Source organism: Pelodiscus sinensis, chromosome 31, assembly GCF_052426305.1.
Source record: "Pelodiscus sinensis isolate ZL-2025 chromosome 31, ASM5242630v1, whole genome shotgun sequence".
NCBI lineage: Eukaryota > Metazoa > Chordata > Testudines > Trionychidae > Pelodiscus > Pelodiscus sinensis.
In genome coordinates, this window is record NC_143082.1 from 5,692,599 (window position 1) to 5,712,144 (window position 19,546).

The following is a 19,546-nucleotide window of genomic DNA, read 5'->3' on the forward strand; positions in this document are numbered from 1 at the left end:
CGAAGCCACGAAACAAACACAATCTACTAGGGACATAAAGGGTACCAAGAAAACATTCTACAAATATATTAGAAGCAAGCTGAAGACCAAGGACAGGGTAGGCCTGTAGCTCAGTGAAGAGGGAAAAACAATAACAGGAGATGTGGAAATAGTCTTCCACAACTCTTTGTGTTGGTGTTCACCAAGATGGTTGGTGGCGATTGGATGTTTAACATAGCGAATGCCAGTGAAAATCGGGTAGGCTCAGAAATTAAAATAGGAATAGAACACGTTAACAATTCCTTAGAAAAGTTAGATTGTTTCAAGTTGCCAGGGCCTGATAAAATGCATCCTAGAATAGTCAAGGAGGTGACTGAGGAGGTATCTGAGCCCTTAGCCATCATCTTTGAAAAGTCAAGGAAGTCGGGAGAGATTCCAGATCACTGGGAAAAGGCAAATCTAGTGCCCATCTCTAAAAAGGGAAATTAGAACAACCCAGGAAACTACGGGCCAGTCAACTTAACTTCTGTGCCAGGAAAAATAATGGAGCAAATAATTAAAGGACTTTATCTGCAAACATCTAGAAGATAATAAAGTCATAGAATTATATCACATAATACTAGAGTTGGAAGGGACTTCAAGAGGTCATCAGGTCCAGCCCCCTGCCCTCATGGCAGAACCAAATACCATCTAGGTCACGATGGGCAACATTTTGATGGGGGGCCAGTCGAAGATTTTGGAAAGTGGACGAGGGCCATGATATTAATGGAGGAGATGCAGGGTCTGGGATGGAGGTTTGGTGCAGAGGGCATCTCGGGGTAAGGGATTGGGGTGCAGGAGGGAAACTGGGGTCTGAGAGGGACTTTGGGTGAAGGCAGTGGTTGTGACCTAGGGCAGGGGACTGGAGTGCAAGGATTTGGGATGTGACCTAGGGTAGAAGGGGATTGTGATCTGGGGAACGATATTGGGGTGCCAGATCTGGGAGAGGGTATGGGTGCAAGAGGAGGACAGAGGGTTTGAGTATATTGAGGGGGGCGGAGGGTTGGGGCAGGGAGGGGCTGGGTGTTAGAGGCAGGCTGTGGCCAGGAGACTTACCAAGCAGCCGCCAAACCAGCCTGCCTGCCTGCAGAGCTAAGGCTTGTAAAGCTTAAACCATTTCCCAGCCAGCCAGGCCATGTGCTTCAGTCAGTAACTGAGCCCAGCAGGGCAGGGGGCTGGACTTGACCTCCTGAGATCTCTTCCAGCTCTAGGATTCTACGATGCTATGATTCTTGGCTGCCTGGTATCCAAACAACAGTTTCCATTGGCTGGTTTCTGGCCAGAAGCCAGCCAATGGGAATGTGCTGGAAGCAGGCGTAGCTCCTGAAGCTTCCCCGCCTCCCCTCCAGTTTTGAAACAAACACGGAGCCCAGCTGCCACATTTCCAAATGGCGCACAGAGCTGTGGGGCAAGCAGGGGAGCCTGCCGAGGGTCCCCGCTGCCTCCGTGAGCTGGATCCGGTGGGCCATATTTTGCCGAGGCGTGATATAGACTCTCTGCTAGTGACGGGACTCCACATTTACAGTCCTCGTCTTCCTTTTGAGCACTGAATCCGCAGAGTGTCTGCTCTGATTCCTTCGGCCGATTTTCATGCCCTTTCTTTCACATACTCACCTCCAAGTCTCTCTAAAGCATCGTTCACTTCCTCTAGAACTGGACCGGGCACCGAGAAGTCATCTAGTCCAGTCCCCTGCCCTCGTGGCAGGGCCAAGCATCCCTGACAGGTGTCTGTCTAACCTGTTCTTAAATATCTCCAGTGATGGGGATTCCACAATCCCCCCAGGCAATTTATTCCAGTGTTTAACCACCCTGACAGGCAGGAAGTTTTTCCTAATGTCCAACCTAAACCTCCCTTGCTGCAGTTTAAGCCCATTGCTTCTTGTCCTATCCTCAGAGGCCAAGGAGAACAATTTTGTGTATGTGTGTGCGCACATGCCCTCTAGTGGTGTGAGTGCACGTTTGTGGTTATCCACCCTCTAGTGTTCAGAGCTGCTGTTGTGCATCCGAGGTGCTATACTGCTAACACTCAGGCTACGTATACAGGGCTGGTCCTAACCAATTGGTGGGCTTGGACGACAACCGGGGAAAATTTGTCGAGCAAAAAAAAAAAAAAAAAACAAATCCCAGGGAAAAAAGGGTCAGGGGTTGGGTTGAAATACGGGTCAGCACCGTTAATTGCTGCATGTCCCGAGCAGGCTTCCGTCGGGCTCTGTAGGTATCTCCTTTAAACTAGTGGCCCGGGGTGACTACCCGGCTCACCCACCCCTAAGACCGTCTCTGCATGTCTAGACCAGTGTTTCTCAGCCGTGGTATGAGTATCCTTAGAGGTACTCAAGAGATATCTGGGGAGTACATCAACACAACTGAAATTTGGAGAAAAGTGAATTTTTGTCCTACGTTGTACAGCGCTTTATTATTTTTGTACCTTTTACACCCAAAAATTTCATTGACCGCCCAGCTACAATTATGTTCTTTAAACAAATATGTTGCAATGGTAGAAAAAAAATGGTGTGTGTCTGAAAACTGTAGGTACTGGGGGTACTTTCTTTCAAGGGAACTTTATTTAAAAAGTTTGAGACACACTGGTCTAGACTGCAAGCTTCTTTCAGAACAAGCTTTTCCAGAAGAAATATTCTGGAAACAAAATTCTCGAAGGAGATCATCCACACAGCAAAAGTGCAATGAAAAAGCGATCTGCTTTTTCAAAAGATAGCGTCCACACTGATTGGATGCTGTCTCGCATATAAGGCCACCTGCAACCAGTTCAGGCAGGGTATTACGTCAGCAATTGTTTCTGAGTGCTGTTACCTAAGGCTATCTGAGATAGACGCGCTTAAAGTGACCCCCCCTCTCCTCCGGACAGCCATTTCTCTGCTTCTCCTGTGCAATTGCCTACCTCTCCGAGGGACAGGAAAGCTTTAGCAGTGCCGGCTCTGGTTGTCCAGCTTTTTTGGACACCACAGCATTTTTCCTTTTGCCATGGAGCCGGAGCTGCCCCGGATGTGCCACGGCTCCACACGGTCATGCTGCAGTTTCTGCTGCCGTTTGTGCAAGCTGCCTGCATGGCCCTCCACAAGCTCGACACCGAGATCTTCCTTGAGACCCGCTCCCTGTGTGCGGGAGCAAGGCCCTTGCCACTGCGCCCCACAGTGGAGAGACAGTTTAGGAGGCTGGACACCAGTTCCGACTGGTGGGACTGGCTGATCATGAAACAGTGGGACGCCCAGCAGTGGCTCCAAAACTTCCGAATGCAGAAGGCCACCTTTTTGGAGCTGTGTGCCTGGCTCACCCCTGCCCTCCAACGACAGGACATCCACCTGCGGCCTGCTACCCCCTGGAGAAGTGGTCTGCCATCGCCATCTGGAAGCTCCTCACCCCAGACAGCTGCTGGTCAGCGGACAAACAATTCGGCGTGGGAAAGTCCACCATCAGGGTCCTCGTCATGGAGGTAAGGCACTCTCGGGCTGCAGTCCCTGCACTCTTGGGGAGTCCTGGAAAGGGGGACCGTAGGGAAGGGGGTGGGGAAGCTGGGGTTTGGGGAGAAGCCCTGTCCCCAGGGAGTTGTGCTGTCCCACCCTCACAGAACCCTATTACTGGGATGTGGGGGTGGTGTCATGAATCATGTGTAGTGTGAATGGTTGGCATGAGTGAATTAACAGTAAGTGAGCTGAAGAGAGGCCAAACTAAGATTCAAGTTAGTGCTCCGGAGGATTATGGACTTGCTTACAACTTTGAGAAGAAGGACTGTGTGAAAGAAAAGACTGGGTGTGCAGAGGAGACAAAACAGTACAGGAGGCGGCAACGTTCCCAGATAAGAAGGAATAACAAGGGAGAGACCTAGTCAAGGACATTCTGTTGTTTATCACTCACGGAGAGGCAAGCAGAATTGGGTGGTGTAAGCAGGATGCTCCAAGATCAGTCGTGAGAACACCCACAGAATGAGGAGGGGTGCAACCTAGGGACATCACCCCATCTGGACCCAGACTGTGTGTAACCAATGAACATTACTCCACATGGACTGATTTCCACTCACCCGACGGGCTATATACCACACCAATTTTCCCTACAGAGCAGAGTCCATCAATTCAGCCTATTGGGGTGATGGGGACATCCGACTTCCACCTCAACCAAATTAATCAACATTACCTGGGGTTTGGCCAGCTCCAGAGGGTGAGCAGAATGTGTGTATGAGTGTGTGTGTTAAACTGGATTAAGAATTAGGCTGCTAAATTGGGTTAAGGATTAGATTTATACTGTTAATTATTCAACTTAAACATTGCTTTTAACCTGCCTTTTAATTGCTAATTACGAGAGAGAGAGAGAGAGAGAGAGCGCAATTGCTTTTAAAAACTGCTCCTGAATTGCTTGCAATAAAACTTGCTAAAGGTATATTTGGGAAACTGTGAATCTTTGTTCTGTGATGCTGACTAAATGCCTGTTGTGCGGCGTGATCAACCGTACAACAGCGTCCTCTTGTGACAGATGATGGAGAATTTGGGCACAGACAAATGAATCCACAGTAAAAGCACTGGTGTGTGAAGGGATTTGCAGTTAAAGTAATAAAGAGTGGGTTGTTAAAGTGATACTTGTTAAACATAGGTGCCGGGGGGGGGGGGGGGGGGGAAGCTGTCTGCCTGAAGGAAATACCCTGAGTCAAGTAAAATATACCTGAGGAAAGTATAGACGAAGGAAAGACTTCTTGGCTATACACCGGGGGGCGGGCGGGTCTTGAGACACTACGGTGTTGAGGTCTGTGCTTGTTCTTTTATTCCTTGGAAAGTATAGAAAGGAAGCTGCCCCCTCTTGTCTATACACTGGAAGGTCTTGGGTAAACCAAGGGGTGTCAAAATCTTAAGAACCAAGAGGGATGGGAGAATGCAGGGTGATAATGTTTTGTAATAAAGGGAGAGGGGAGCAGAGAGAAGTGGTGGATTTTGTGACAGCAGCAGTTTCACTTGCGTATTCTGCAGCAGGTCAATTTGGGAGCATGTAAGCAAAAGTTTGAGATAGAAAAGAGTCATCTGAGTGCAGCTGCAGGACAACTGGAGGAAGTGAGGGGGAAATTAAAAAAAAAGGAGAATCAAGTTTCACAGGGTATGATGAAAAGATTAACCCTGAAGCAAGGTAAAGCCCTTCTGGATCATAGCCGTTGTGTTTTAATTATTGAGAACCTATGGCAAAAATTAGAATTCGCCACTAGGCAAGTGGCTGCAGTTGCTTCCAAGGAATGGGACAACATCCCTGAGTGAAAAGGAGATCCAGAGGAAATTTGGGAAAGAAGAGGAATAAAAGTAAAACAGCTAGAATTTTGCAATTAATATAAGATGGCTTGAACAGCATTGCACTATACTCACTTCCCACTGGAAAGCTGCTCTGTTGGCAGAGCAACAGGCTGTCCAGGCATAGGATTTGCTCGAACAAGTAAAGCAGGAAAAGAAGAAATTGGAAAAGGCTGTTGAAAACCTGGAAAAGAACGAAGCGCCGTCTCCTGTTGTTAAACACCAGGCTGCCAGCACTTTCACAGGGCCGGAAGAGTGGGCACAGGAATAAAAAAGGTGGTGCTGGAAAATTTAAAAGATGCATTGCAACCACAATCATATGAGGGGCAAGCCCAAAAGAAGGAATGTTTGTGTTTCCATTCTTCCCTCATATTGGATCTTAAGGGTACATTACAAATAAGACTAAAACTTGCTAGTAAAAACAAACTGGACACATTGGTGCAAAAAATCAGAAGAAAACACCTCGTGAAAAGGAGAAGAGGTAAAGTGTATCTTTGGAATAAAATATTGCAAAAGTTAAAGCACAGCACATGGTCTCACAATGTTTTAGTGTATGTTTATACCATGCAGTCCTTTAAAGCAAATTGGTAAAATATTTACTGGTTTACAAACCCTTCATCTCAGTCAAAAGAGATACCGTTGCAGTCTGGCTGTTACAAAAAACCTGTACTGAGGAGTTTACAAATGATTATTAGCTGACTGCAGAAATAAACATTTGGATTTACCCAATGAAAGGAGCCAGAAGGTTGGGGGGGGGCTAATTAAGGAGCCCACCTTTCTTGATGAATTAGTAAGGGACAAAAACTTGTGTCCATGGAAAGAGGCCCTTCAACAGAGGGAGTAGCATCAAGCACAAACAAATAAAAAGCAAATAAGTGATAGTTGGAAACAAAAAAGATTTAAAGTCCTAAGGGGGCATAGTGGCAAGAATAAGAAGGACAAGAGTTCAGTAAGTACAGGTATTGAAAATTTAAATTCTTGGAAAATTACTTGGAATGGTGATATTTAAACTAATGAAGTTTTCAGTTGAAGAATGAGTAAGTAAGGGGGGAAACATGAAAATTTAACTCTGTGGCGTGTGGAAGGAATTGAGCAATTATTGTAAAAGATGCTAGAAGGAAAAGTGTTATAAGAGAGAAAAAACCCTCCTTTGTAACCTCTTTACTGAGGAATGTGTGAATAATCCAGGCAAAAAGTCTTCTGATTTAAATAGTTGGCTGTGGACGCTTTTGTTAAATCTGCTAAAAGGGAAGTAAGGGGTTCTATTGAAACTTAACTGGTCAAATGCAAATAAGAGAATGCAATCTAGGCATTGTAGGTTTGTAAATCTGTTTTTTAGGCTTTAAATAATTTGGGTTTATTTTGCTTTGAAGTTGCAAACCTTTTGTTTGAAGTTGCAAACTGACAAAACAGCTTTTGCCAGACACAGATAACTAGTGCTGCTTGTCTTCTGGCATTTAACCCTTAAGGTACCTCAATGCTTTATAAGGTTCAATATCTTGTTACAGACCAAGTTGTGGCTGATATTTGGGACAGCCAGAACCCGCAAAATGAGAACGGGTTCTGATTTTCTTATTTAGGAGGTAACAAACAAGACTGTTACTTTGATAGGGGAGGCAACAAGAATCGTAAGTCTTAAAATGGTTCTAAGTTATCAGACTGTTGCTTTGCTGAGGGTACATCAAATCTGTAAGACATCTCATGTACTCCAGAGAGAAGCCACAAAGCCGCATGTGTTTTTGCCATGTGCTTTAAAAGCAGAACTTAAAAGTGAAAAGTAATCAAAACTCTGGAATTACACTGTCTCCCTTTTCAAGGCTGAGTCTCTGGGTTGCTAATACTTTTTGGCTTGCTTTCAAATCCAAAGTTGTGTATGAATGCAGGCTTCCTGGCTGTTAGGAGCAGTTCTAATCCTACATAAAGTGATAATACAGGGAGTCTGCTATTCAAAGATTTCAAGAGGGGGTAATACACACACTGTCCTCAGAAGGAAATTGTCCAAATAAATGCATGGTATATAACAAGATGTATACATGAAAATAAATTTAGTGTTAATAAGTAATCCTGCAACATTATATATGATTCTCTTATTAAAAAAAAAGCTTTTAGGCTTGCTGAAATAGTAACTGATAAACACTTAGGCTACATCTACACTGCGCATTGTTGTGCAAGAAGGTAAGCAAATGAGGTGTGGTGATGAATATCGCCACGTCTCATTTGCATACCTAATGAGCTGCCATTTTTGAAGACGGGGCTTTTGTGCAAGAAGGAGCTGTCTACACTGCTCCTTCTTGTGCAAAAAACCCCTCTTGCGCAGGAGCCGTTCTTCCTGAAAATAAATGGCAGAACGGAGCAAGAGGGAATTTTTTGCGCAAGAAGGAGCAATGTAGACAGCACTTTCTTGCACAAAAGCCCCTTCCGCAAAAATGGCGGCCCATTAGCTATGCAAATGAGGCACGGCAATATTCATCGCCGTGCCTCATTTGCATATCTTCTTGCGCAAATATGCACAGTGTAGACGTAGCCTCAATGCTAAGTAAAGGAAAATCACTATAAAAGCAAAGCTTCTCAGTTACTACCTGCGAATGAATTTGGAGCTTCACAACGGAAAGACTATTAAATCCTGGTCTGCTGTATAAGAAGGAAACTGAGGCATGCCATTTCATCATATATATAGTAGCCCAGTGTCTGTGACTCTAACGCTGATGTACACGGCCCCACCCCCTGGCCGTGTATGTCACCACCCCGCCCCGCTCCCTCACGGCAGCTTGGCTGAGCAGGCAGCATTCAGCCAAGCGCCACGGCGGGAGGGGAAGGGGAAGGCGAAGGGAAAGGGGAAGAGGAAGGGGAGAGATGGAGGGGAGAGAGAGACAGGAGGAGGAAGAGAAGAGAAAGGGAGAGTGAGAAAGAGACACAGAGAGAGGCAGGAGGCGGAGGAGAGCTGGGAGGGGAGCAATAGGAGGAGAGAGAAAGAGAGACCGGAGGCTCAGGAGAGAAGACCAAGGTGGAGGAGAGACCTGAAAATCCCGTATTATGACAGGCTAAATGGCTAGTTAACTTAATAATTGACCAGTGGATAATTCACCCGGAACCCACAGAGGGTGGACATTACTGAGGCTTGGCTGGTTTACAAAATAAAAGCATACATAATTATTGGGTAACAGCGCGCAGATGAACTCAGCAAAAATACTTGTAAAGGAAAGGAGTATTACAAAATATAATGTGCCACCCCCATGGGAATAGAAAAGTTTTCTTTTTGTCTTTCAGAACATCAGAAAGAGCTGGTACCAGCTGACGAGCAATCAAGAATAATATTAATTTATTGTTGCAACAATAATTGTATTTCATGTCTTATGTGTTGTGTCTCATATGTTACGTTTTGTGTTCGCTGTTTTGTGTCATTTGTCTCAATGCTAGCATTACTGCGTATTGTTTTGGGAAAAGAAGGGATACTATAGTAAGCAGGGGAAAAAATCTATGATTCTCTAATCAGACCACATCCTATCCCTATCCACCTATCCAAATTAAATGTCCATCTCCATAGTGGTCCACCTAAAGAGCAAGGATCCAGCAGTGGCACGGTTGTTGCGTTAAGCTGCTAAAGTTAATGCTAAAACTATGTGGCTACGTCTAGACTGGCATGATTTTCCGCAAATGCTTTTAATGGAAAAAAGTTTTTCCGTTAAAAGCATTTGCGGAAAAGAGCTCTAGATTGGCACGGACGCTTTTCCACAAAAACACTTTTTGCGGAAAAGCGTCCGTGCCAATCTAGACGTGGTTTTGCGCAAGAAAGCCCCGATTGCCATTTTTGCCATCGGGGCTTTTTTGCGCAAAACAGTTTTTAGCTGTCTACACTGGCCCTCTTGCGCAAAAACATTTCCGGAAAAGGGCTTTTGCCCGAACGGGAACGTCAAAGCATTTGCGCAAGAAGCACTGATTTCGGACAGTAGAACGTCAGAGCTTTTGCGCAAAATCAAGCGGCCAGTGTAGACAGCTGGCAAGTTTTTCTGCAAAAGCAGCCGCTTTTGCGGAAAAACTTGCCAGTCTATACACAGCCTGTAAGTAAAGCATCAGTTGAAGTAGGCAGATACAAAAAGAAACTATAGTAAGTAAAAAGGTGCAGGCACAGCAAACTTACATTCCTGTGAATTGTAACAGCTTAGCGTTAAGCTAGTAAGTAATATTTTAAAACTAGGCAGTTAACCAAAGTAGTATGAAACATGAATAACCATGGGGGGGATGTGGTTTATCTGTTATTCATGTTTCATACCATGGGGTGGGTGGGGGAATGAAGCACATGCAGGGGCAATATGGGGAACAACACATGCCTTCTCTGCTGTAACCCCAGGATGGGCTGGTAACCAGGTTATGTACCTGAATCTGGAGGCTAATGCCTAGAGACATGGGGCCATCATTGTCATGGGTGCAGAGCACACCTATTGGGTCTTAATCCTTTATAACAACTGTTTTTTATTATGCCAGGGTATATTTAAAACCCCGAGAATATTTTTTGTATTTTCTCTGCCGATGCTGTTAATCCTATGCCCATGAATGGTCAACCTATTGTTACTGAAACAAAAATAAAAGTAAAAACAATTGCTGCTCCACATCTGATATCTGTCAACTTGACCTGTCCTCCCACGACTCAAATACTGTGTGGGGCAAGAACCACTCTCTTCCATTATCAGCCATCTACTGATCGGATAACTTGGACCGACAGCGTCCCTAAGTGGGCTGTGCCCACGAAAGCTCATGATACCATTTAAATGTTTTGTTAGTCTTTAAAGTGCTACTAGACTATTCGTTGTTGTTTTTTAAGTATCTTTAATGTCACTTTTGGAGTTACAGGCTTTATTTGCATCCACCCAGACCAGAGTTTGCCAGAGTCCACATCCCTAGCGGAACCAGTAACCTTATCTTTGATTTAAACATCTCAGTCTAAAATAACCTGAAATGGACATTATGGGCAGAGGATACCTGTCAGGGGGTACGCCCCTGTCAGGGGTTTTGGCCCCCTCCTGCCGGGCCTACCCAGTACCCAAAGTCCCGACGTAGAAGTTCAGGCCCTTCTATCAGGGCATATATGGTAACCCAAAGTCCCAAAAGTCTCAGCCCTGCTCTCAGGGCATATACGGTACTCCAGCCTAGTTCTGGGGAAAAGCCTCTTCAAGTCTGAGGGACTCCCCAGGTGCGGCAAGGGGTGGTAGGGGGACCCGGGCCCTCCCTCTCCACCGGGTCCCGGCCCAGGGCCCTGTGGGCAGGAACTCTAGGTCCTGCCAGCTTGGTGGGGAAACCAGCCGCTATGCACCAAGCTGGATCAGGAAACCTCTGCCCTGGGCCGCTTCCTACCACCCTAGCACCCCCCTTTCGTAGCCTGTCCGTCTGTGCGGCGGTCCTTACCGGGGCTGGAGTTGGCAGGGTAGGCATGCCCGTTACTCCGCAGGGTTGGGGCCGGCTTCACTCCTGGGGTCCCACGTCCACCTTCAGTTGAGTCTGAGCTGCCGCAGGAACACTGTCTAGCTCCTCATTTAATACGAGGTACTCTAGTTCACCCATCTTATTAGTCAGACTCCTAGCATTTGTGTACAAGCACTTTAAAAATTTGCCACTGCTTATTTGTCTGCCCTTCCCTGATGCATTGGATTCCTTTGTATGCCGTTGTTTGTCAGCTCTGGCCAATGGTTTGTCCTCTCCCCTCCTCTCTTTCCGACTACAGCTTAGAGAATCTCTATCAACGGATTCTCCTCTAAGAGAAGTCTCTCTCTGATTTACGTGCATCTCCGCACCAATCGGCTTTCCCCCATCTCTTAGTTTAAAAACTGCTCTACGGCCTTATTAATGTTTAGTGCCAGCAGTCTGGTTCCACCCTGGTTTAGGTGGAGCCCATCCTTCCTGTATAGGCTTCCCCTCTCCCAAAAGTGTTCCCAGTTCCTAATAAATCTAAACCCCTCTTCCCTACACCATCGTCTCATCCACGCATTGAGACTCTGAAGCTCTGCCTGCCTATCTGGCCCTGCGCGTGGAACTGGAAGCATTTCCAAGAATGCCACCATAGAGGTCCTGGATTTCAGTCTCTTTCCTAGCAGCCTAAATTTGGCCTCCAGGACATCTCTCCTACCCTTCCCTATGTCATTGGTACCTACATGTACCATGACCACCGGCTCCTCCCCAGCACTACACATGAGTCTATCTAGATGCCTCGAGAGATCCACAACCTTCGCACCAGGCAGGCAAGTGACCATACGGTTCTCCCGGTTATCACAAACACAACTATCTATGTTTCTAATGATCGAATCACCCACTACTAACACCTGCCTCTTCCTAGCTGGCATTCCCTCCCCATCAGAGGTATCCTCAGTGCAAGAGGATACCACAACATCCTCTGGGAGGAGGGTCCCAACTACGGGATGGTTTCCCTCTGCTCCCATTAAATGCTCTGTTCCCTTGAGACTTTCATCCTCCTTAAGAACACTGGGGCTCTCAGACTGGAGGTGGGACAGTACTACAGTGTCCCGGAAAGTCTCATCAACATAGCTCTCTACCTCCCTTAGCTCCTCCAGTTCAGCCACCCTGGCCTCCAAAGCCCGAACTCGGTCTCTGAGGGTCAGGAGCTCCTTGCAACGGGTGCACACATACGCCACCCGCCCACAGGGCAGGTAATCATACATGTGACACTCGATGCAATAAACAGGATAGCCCCCACTCTGCTGCTGGGCTTCTGTCTCCATGTTTGTAATGAATAAGTTTAAGTACAAACTGGGATTCTTTTTAAACTTCTGGAGTATAGATTATTTTAAGAGTTAGGTTTTAAAGAAGGACACAAGTCACTCGTGCCCTCTAAACTCCCTCTCCAAACTCTCCTGTTACCTGTTCCTGGTCGCGCTCTCCCTGGTCGCTGAGTGACAGGCTTATATAGCTCTGGTAGCCCCTCCCCCTGACTGAGGCTCAGCCAATTAACAGAGGCTTCTAGATTTCAAACCTTTTAGAAGCTCCTTCAAACAAACAAAACAAACAAACAAACCAAACAGACAAACACAAGCTCAGCACACTGCAAATAACTCCCCCACACACAAACACACACTCCAGACAGCCACTTACCACAAGGGTTCCGTTTTTACTCCTCTTTTACCTGGAGAACTCCCTCTCCAAACTCTCCTGTTACCTGTTCCTGGTCGCGCTCCTGGTATGTTCATAAATACCACAACCCATTTCTTTTAGCTACAACTAATCAGGAAAGAGATCTTGAAGTTATCATGTAGCGTTCTCTGAAAACATCCACGCAGTGTGCAGCAGCAGTCAAAAAAGCAAATAGGATGTTAGGAATTATTTAAAAAGGGATAGAAAATAAGACAAGGAATATCTTACTGCCCCTATATAAAACTATGGTACGCCCACATCTTGAATACTGTGTACAGATGTGGTCTCCTCACCTCAAAAAAGATATTTTAGCATTAGAAAAGGTTCAGAAAAGGGCAACTAAAATGATTAGGGGGTTGGAACGGGTCCCATATGAGGAGAGGCTAAAGAGACTGGGACTTTTCAGTTTAGAAAAAAGGAGACCGAGGGGGGATATGATAGAGGTCTATAAAATCATGAGTGGTGTGGAGAGAGTGAATAAAGTAAAGTTATTTACTTGTTCCCATAATAGAAGAACTAGAGGACACCAAATGAAATTAATGGGCAGCAGGTTTAAAACTAATAAAAGAAAGTTCTTCACACAGCGCAAAGTCAACCTGTGGAACTCCTTGCCAGAGGAGGCTGTGAAGGCTAGGACTATAACAGAGTTCAAAAAAGAGCTAGATAGATTCATAGAGGTTAGGTCCATAAAAGGCTATTAGCCAGGGAGTAAGGAGTGGTGTCCCTGGCCTCTGTTTGTGAAAGGCTGTAGATGGATGGCAGGAGACAAATTGCTTGATCATTGTCTTCGGTCCACCGCCTGGGGAAGTTGGGCGGAAGCAGAGAATTTCTTATGGAGTGAAAGTGGCAGGAAAGATTCTAGAGGCAGGATCTGGAATCTCTGAGCCAGATCCTGCTCTCAGTTGCACCAGTGTAAATCCTATTCACTCCACTGGAGTGGCTCCATATTTAACACTGAGCAGAATCTGGCCTCTGGGATCCCACTGATCTGTCTCAGCCCTAGCTGTGCCATCAGCTCCATGCGTAGGAAGGGACTGAGGTCTGCTGGGGACCTTACAGGAAGGGTGATGAGTCCCACTGGCTGTGAGCAGTCCCCAGTTCTGCAGCATTTGGCTTGGTCCCCTGGGATCATTCTCTGCCCCAGCTGGAGTCACCGGCCCCGGGTGAGACGTTTCCCAGGAAATATTTCCTGCTGTTCCACAGGTAAATGTGACGTTCTTTGCCCTGACCCTGTGGATCCTGGGAAGCAGTCTGTCCTTCCTCAATGCGGATGTGTCCACCCTGAGAGACCACAGGTGAGAAGGTATCAGAACAGTCGTGGAGGGTCAGATGCCTTGGTTTGGAGGGTCCTTGGCACAGAGGGGGAGCGAGGGACTGTAGGAGAGGGGCAGCATATCTAGGATCCGTGGGCACAAGCCCCATTGTGTTCACATTGACAATCACCCCGTCCCACACAGAAAAGCAGGGGCCGGTAGCTTCACCCCTCCATCTGCCTTCATCCAGGCTAGTGACCTTTAACACCATCGCCCAACTCTTCATTCTGGGCTGCACATGGAGCCTTGGTTTCCTCCAAGTCAGCCCAGCAACCAGGCTCATGGCGTATTTATTCACCATCATCAACAGCCTGCAGGGAGCCTTCATCTTCCTGGTGCACTGTCTCCTCAATCTCCAGGTAATGCCCATGGCCCATCAGCGCCCACCCAGCACCTTCACCGGCCCCACGGCGGCCATGTCTGATCTCCTCAGAGTCCCTTATGCAGTGTAGTGACCGTGTCCTTGATTCCGAGGGGAGAGAGGAGCACAGGAGAGGGAATGAGGGATTCCAACCGCCCGGCAGGCAATCTTAGATGATTTAGCCGTGTCGGCTGTCCCCACTGCCGGTCCCCTTGTCAGTGCAGACGGCCCGTCCCCTGTGAGCCGTCAGCACCATGATGAATTTCCCAGGGCTTTGTGTGTCGCCTGCCCGAGGCAACCCGCCCGTTTGCACTGTGGCCTTGGAATCTCGCCTCACTTCCCTGCTCTGCTGGCCTGGTGGAACCCTGCTCCCATGTGGAGTCGGCAGCAGCCAGGTCCGGGTTCAGTCCCTGGGGTTTCAGTGCAAACCAGAACCGGCTGGAGCCCCCCACCAGTAATCTGGCAAAGCTTCAGTCCCACCCAGGTGCCTCCAAGAGGCAACGCAGCCCCTCCCGCAGGCACCGAGTCTGTGTAACAAAGGGAACTTTTACTAGAAAGGGGGGGGAACAACAGGGCATAAATCTGAGAAACCCAACAATAGAGGCTGACTCCACCGGTGCTGCAAGGCCAGAGCACCCACGGGGAAAAACTGAGGGGTACTGAGCACCCCCGGCAGTTCCCCATCAGCTCCTGCCCACTGCCGTCTCATGGCGTTTGGGAGGCTTGTGGGGAGGGGAAGGAGTGAGGACTTGGCGTGCTCAGGGAGGGGATGGAGCTGGGCACAGAGATGGGGTGGGAAGAAGTGGGGTGGGGGATTTGGGGGAAGCAGTAGAGCAGGCATGAGGCCTTAGGCAGAGCTGGGGGTCCAACCCCTCCCCCCAACACTTTTGAAAGCCAGAGCCTGCGCCCATAATGGTGACTCAAAAGCATGGGACAATGAGTAAGGCTGTGGTTTTGTCTCAGAGTTTTTTAGTAAACCGCGGGCAGTAACACAAATTCATGGCAGATACAGGAGTGTCCCCCTGCCGTTCCCCTCCCTCCCCCCTCCTGTGGCTGGGCAGCTCCAGGGTCCCCCCACCCAGGGCATGGAGGTGGAGGCAGGAGGGCAGCTTGGTGCTCCAGCCCCAGGTCAGAAAAGGCCACGGAGGCCAATGGAAGTCCCCGATTCTGTGACATGTTCAGTCCTTAACCATGAGCAAACTCCCAGCCCGGACTACACTGGGCAGGGTCCTTTGCCTCAGTTTCTCCCCTCACCGTGTGAAAGTGCAGCCAATGCTGCTTACGCCTGCCACGGACCTTTCCCTCCGTGCCCCCCCCCCCGGTTGCTGTCCTTGGTTCGTGAACATTCACCTGCCACCAAGGGGCAGGGAGTTGCGGGGGGAGGAAGTGCGGGCAGTGGCATCGGGAAATACCTCGGCTGCTGCCCCACCACCATACAGCCGAGCTCAGGCCTGTGCTACAGACCTACAACAGAGTAGCCATGTCTCTGGATGGGGTGGGGGGAAAGGAGAATCCACACCCTGGGTAGAGCTAGACTACATCCCTTTTTCAGAAAAGGGAGGTAAATTAGACGTACTGAAATTGCTAATGAAGCAGGGTGTCAAGGGGTTCACACCCCAGTGTGCCTCAGTGCCCCCCGACTGTCCTCATCTAGCCCCTCTCAGGGCAAGTTACAGTCTGTACGGGTTGCTCATCATCGGCAACAATGTCGTATATAGCTGGCCCTTTAAGCAAGGCTGAGTCCACAAAGCAGTTTATAACTGTTGTAGCGGGGCGCACCCCAGGTAGAGAGACCCAGGCCCACCCTACTCCACCGGGTCCCAGCCCAGGGCCCTGTGAGTGACTTGGTACCGGGTCACTCCCTCGGCGGCCGTCCAGCCGAAACGCACCGAGGTTCTCGGGCCCGGAGGGGCGACTCCCGCTCCTGCCCTGGGCTACTTCCTACCTGGATCCCCGGGGTTTCCTTCCCTGGACTTGCCCGGCTGGCTGCGGTCTCCAGGCCGGCGTCCCCTCGACAGGCAGTCTCCAGTTGGCACCAACTTGCCTCCGCCTTCCTCCGGCCTCTCCTGGGGTCCCTGGCAACCGCTGAGGGAGAGCTCCCAGCTCCAGTCCCTCTACTTCCGCTGCCTACCTCCAAGGAGCTCCTGCTTCCCCTGCAATCAGCCCTCCACTGGCCTCCCTAAGTAACCTGTGCTTCTCTATTTATACAGGCCAGCTGGGCTTTCACTCCCCTAATGGGTTCAGCTGGTTTCCACAAGCCAACTGGGCTGCCCTAGATAGTTGCCAGCTGGGCTCTCACTGGCCCTAAACCGCTCCAGCTGGCCTCTTTCTGTCTAGCCCCGGCTCCGGGCCTGAGTCCTGGTCTTAAAGGGCCAGTGCAGGGCAGGCGCCCTGTCACACAGGGATTTAAATATCCCGCGCTTCATTAGCAAAAAATGGCCACTGCTTTTTTTCAGCACGAAGCTTTAGCAGAGAAAAGCGGCAGTCTAGAGGCTGATCTTTCGAAAAATAAAGCCTTTTTCGAAAGATCTCTTATCCCTCGAGAAATGAGGTTTATAGGATCTTTTGAAAAAGGCTTTATTTTTCGAAAGATCAGCCTCTACACTGTCGCTTTTCTCCGACAATGCTCCATGCTGAAAAAAGCGGCGGTCATTTTTATGCTAATAAAGCACGGGATATTTAAATCCCCGCTTCATTAGCGATTTCGATGTGCCTAATCTACATGTCTCTGCCGACAGAGAGATGCAGCCCAGACACACCCCAGTGCTGTGTGGGCAGGAGAGCTGGCCTCCTCAGCCCTGCAGGGCTACTGACACTGAGGGGAGACCGTCTCTCCCGCCAGCTGGGAGCGCCGCGTGAAAGCCGATGCGCCCTGAGGCTCGGTGCCCAGGCCGGGCGGTCGGTGCTTCCAAGTGCAGCGTTCAGGAGGCCGTTTCACCAGGCAGGGAGAGCGGAGTCTTGCGTGTCTCCAGCCAGCCCCCGGCTCTGCAGCCCCTTCCCAGGGGAGAGGAGCCAGCAGGGTCATTACCAAGAGCGAATTGCTGCTCCCCCTTGCCGAGGGAGGGAGCAGGCTCTCTCGTGGCCTGGGAGACCGGTTAGAAACACCCCCAGCAGCTGGACCACTCCCCAGGAATGTCAGGTGTAACCCCATGGAATGTGCCTGCCCTGCACCCGGATAAATGACAGCAGCAGGGGGGCTGCCTCCGCACCATGCTCAGACTCCTCTCCCAAAGCCCTGGGAAGTGGGGGAGTCTTGGAAGGGACCTCAGGAGCTCATCAAGTCCGGTCCCCTGCACCCACGGCAGGACCAAGCGCCGTCTCGTCTCACATGATCGTCTTATCAATAAACCAGGGAACTGCAGCCTAGATGGAGCTGCTATAAGGTGGGTGTATACCTGGCTGGATGACCATTCCCAGAGAGTTGTTCTTAACGGTTCACAGTCCTGCGGGAAGGAAATAACAAGTGGGGTTCTGGGGGGGGGGGCTATGCTTGGAGAAGGACCTGGCCCAAGGCTTTAGGGAGGGGGGCCAGGGTTTGGGCCCAGGACCGAGATTTGGGGTTTGGTGTTGGGAAGGGGGCTGGAGCCAGGGTTTGGGGTTGGAGGCAGGGCAGGGGGAGAGGGCTGGGGGGGGGCTGACTCGGGGCCCAGAGGTGGGGTGGGGTTGGCAGGGTCTGGGTTGGGGGTTGAGGCCGTGCAAGCCTCCACCACCAGTGCTCCCTGGTTCTGGCCCAGAGGCTGGGGGAAAAGGGGAGGTGCCATGCAGGCTAGCCCACCACAGCCACACTAGCCAGCCCAGCAGTGCAGGTGGGGGGGGGAAGCGCCCATGGGTCCTGTGGGAGACAACTGGAGCTGCACTGCCCATCCCCAGGGTGCTCCTGGGAGGGACCACGGCAGTGGGGCCAGGGCGCTTTCTCCCCCTGGTCCGGAGCTGGGATCGAGAGCCAGGGAGAAGGGTTTGAGTCAGGGAGACCACTTCCCTGAGCCAGTGGCAGGCATGATGGCGAACCCCTTCCTCAGCTGGCCACTCCATTGATGGTGCCGCTGCCCCCAGATGCAGGAAAGCTCTCCCCTGTGCTCGCTCTCCCTAGTGGTGACTGTGAGGATCACATCCCTCCTCGCTCTGCCCCTCCCTTTCCATGTTATGGAAAACAATCAAATTCCAGGCACAACCTGTTTTCCTGGCACAACCAAACCAACTTGCTTTCATGATAAAAGGATGCTGCCTACCAAATGTGGCAGTCCTCGCTCTTCCCGTTGAGGAGGAGTTCTTGCACAAACAGCCACACACGCAGATGCGCAGATCTCGAAGGCTGCGCCTAGACTACATGGCTCCATCCACGGAGCCATGTAAAGTAGTTTACTCAACATAGTCAATGAAACGGGGATTTGAATAATCCCCACTTCAATAAAATAAAAATGGCCAACGCGCTGTGCGGACAATCAGCTGATCTGGCACAGTACGGCAGTCTAGATGCAGTTGACAAAGAAAGCCGTGAAACAAGGCATACTGGAGTGGTCGACAAAGGCTTCCCTTGTCAACCGCACTGCATCTAGACTGCCACGCGGTGCCGGATCAGCTGATCGTCGGCACAGCGCGGCGGCTATTTTTATTTTAATGCAGCGGGGATTATTTAAATCCTCGCTTCATTGACTATGTCGAGTAAACTACTTTACATGGCTTCGTCGATGGAGCCAGGTAGTCTAGACACACCCTAAAATACATAGATAGATTTAAGAGCTCCTGATGGAGCCTTGTTGGCCTCGTCCACTCTTTCCTTCACCTTGGGATATTTCGCTGTTCCACATTCAACAGCATCTCCCTGAGAAACTGCCGGTGCTCCTGAACTCCTTTCACCTGCAGCTTTTCTCTCCCATGTAACCTGACTTACCAGTTGCCTGAGTTTGTTAGCATCCTATTGCTTCACATCCACTGTCCTTATTCTGCTGCCCTTGCTCCTTCTGTTCCTTACAATCGTGAAATCTAGCATGTCACAATCCCTTTCCCCTAGTGGTGGGTGGGGGAGTAGGCAGGGGATGGGGAGCATGTGTGTGTGCCTAGGAGATGGGTGGGTGGCTGGTAGGGACATCAATGTATAGTTCAATATACAATTAACTGATAAGCCTAGGCTTATTGGTTAATCCTCTCACCTACACACATTTTCCTCCTTGCTGCCTCTGTATCGGGGCAGCAAGGGGGGGAGCAGGAGCCGGTGCCCCTTACCACCGGCTCCGTGGTGCTGCCTGCTCCCCTTCCATGCAGCTGCCTCTATCAGGTGGCGGGGCAGAGGAGGCTGCTGTGATGCAGCCTCTGTCAGCAGTGGGCCTGAGAGTCCCATGGAAAGAGGCTGCTTTGCGTCCCATGGAGCAGTCTCTGTCCACAGCGAGCCTGGGCCTGCCGTGGGCAGAGACTTTGTGGCAGGCTGGCAGCAGCCTCTG

General features: G+C 49.8%; 1 long non-coding RNA gene across 1 annotated transcript in view; it reads right to left on the reverse strand.

Annotated features, from left to right (window-relative positions):
* The window catches only part of LOC112544362 (uncharacterized), a 40,160-nt gene extending 23,637 nt beyond the window's left edge, over positions 1 to 16,523 (reverse strand). Inside the window, exon 1 of the long non-coding RNA XR_016348183.1 lies at positions 16,054 to 16,523. This is a non-coding gene — a long non-coding RNA (uncharacterized LOC112544362). The remainder of the gene's footprint in view (positions 1 to 16,053) is intronic.
* Between the last annotated feature and the right edge of the window lie 3,023 nt (positions 16,524 to 19,546).